This window comes from Marmota marmota, unplaced genomic scaffold (genome assembly GCF_001458135.2).
Source record: "Marmota marmota marmota unplaced genomic scaffold, marMar, whole genome shotgun sequence".
Taxonomy (NCBI): domain Eukaryota; kingdom Metazoa; phylum Chordata; class Mammalia; order Rodentia; family Sciuridae; genus Marmota; species Marmota marmota.
This window is the reverse complement of record NW_026000048.1, coordinates 3,733,956-3,735,753: the sequence shown is the minus strand read 5'-3', so window position 1 is coordinate 3,735,753 and position 1,798 is coordinate 3,733,956. Positions and strand designations below refer to the sequence as shown.

The window sequence follows — 1,798 nt, the reverse complement described above, 5'->3', positions numbered from 1 at the left end:
CAGAGCAGGCTGAACTGTGTTGTCTGCAGGGCAGGCTGAATAGATGTTGGCTGCAAGATAGCCCACGCACTCAAACCCCCCTCTATCTGGTCCTCTATCACCTGTTTGCCTCAAGTCTGAACATTCAACCCTGCTTAAGGCTGAACACTTAACCCCCCCCTTGGGCCAACAAGGCAGCTTGCAGACCCAGAGGCCCCATTAGATTTGGGCTATAAAAACTCCCTCCTGCCAGGCCCCTCTCTCTCTTGCTCTTTCACTCTTGCTCTCCCTCTCTCTCTTGCTCTCTCTCTTGCTCTCTCTCTTGCTCTTTCACTCTTGCTCTCCCTCTCTCTCTTGCTCTCTCTCTTGCCCTCTCTCTCTTGCTCTTTATCTTTCTTACGTGCGCTCTCTGTCTCTCTCTTGCTCTTGCTCTCTCCCTGTTCATCTCTTCTCTTTTCTCTCTCTTTCTTTCCTTCTTTCTTTTCTCTTTGTTGCACTGCTGCAATAAAGATCTCTTGGTCACTCCGAGTGTTGTGGTCACTTTCCTTTCAAGGACTAATTTTTGGGATTTCTCCTCCTGCTTCCCTATTTCTCTTTCTTTATTTCTTTTTTTTATTGGTTGCTCAAAACATTACAATGATCTTGACATATCATATATCATACATTTGATTCAAATGGGGTATGAATTCTTGTTTTTACCACGTGTACAAATTGCAGGATCACATTGGTTATACATCCACATTTATACATACTGCCATACTAGTGTCTGTTGTAAGGAGATGTAGCTCAGTTGGTAGAGTGCTTGCCTTGTATGCACAAGGCCCTGGGTTCAATCCCCAGCACCACCATCACCAAAAAAAAAAAAAAATCTTTCTTTATTTCTGAGTGAATGTCTCTGTGTGCTCCAGAGGTTAAGATCTTTCTGGGAAAAGCAGCCCTGTCTATCAGGGGATTCTTATGTGTTACTTCCCCCGGCCACTTTTTTTTTTTTAATGGTCACTCAGTAAAATCAGAAAATAGTTGTGAAAAGTATGTTGTGTGCTCTGCATAAACAACTGTCTAATTCATCCCTAACCAGACCAACTTTAGTTACGGCAATGGGATGATTTGGGACACCCTCATCAATGTTATTGATGACATCCAACTTGCAGTGTGGTGTTCCATAGTGGGAAGTCATAACAGGAGAGGCAGCTTTTAGCAGGTGGTGGTGACACATATCCTGTAAGGCCCTTGATTCTCATCTACACCATGTGTGGGAAGGGAGTAGGTAATTGTTGGAGGTGTGGACCGGCTGGATATAAAAACAAGACAAGCAGTATTAAGAAATAAACACAAAAGATGTGAAGTACATATTCAAAGCAGGGGCTTGACTGGTGGAAGGGACCTGATGGGTTTGATCCTAACAAAGGGAAAAGCCCTCAAATGTTTTATTTATAGTGAAACACATCAAAGGGATTCAGTGTGGAGCTTCTTCAGGAAAATAGGATTAGAATGGGGAAAACAAGCTGTTTGGAACTTGGCAGGTTACGCCCATCTCTTAGCAGCTGCATTTGAACCTAGGGCTGTGAGCTAAGGCAGGGCTTCAGCATGATCTGGGCTTTCTTGAACTGGGACATTTCACTCAGGAGTTCCCAAAAAAGGAGATTCCCTGCTTTATGATGGCTCATATAAACCTATAGTTCATACATAGCTTCCAACATCTGACTATAGGACAGCCCCTCTAATTCCCATAACTAGGTCTTGTTCCTGCTATAGCTCAGGAGACCAACCCAGAGGCACAGCCTACAAGGGCTTCAACCGCCCAGAGAACTGGAGGAGA

General features: G+C 44.2%; 1 non-coding gene across 1 annotated transcript; it reads left to right on the top strand.

Moving 5' to 3' along the window:
• Positions 1 to 754: 754 nt before the first annotated feature.
• Positions 755 to 827, top strand: Trnat-ugu. Its single transcript has one exon. It is a non-coding gene; the product is annotated as a tRNA-Thr (tRNA).
• The last annotated feature ends 971 nt before the right edge of the window (positions 828 to 1,798 follow it).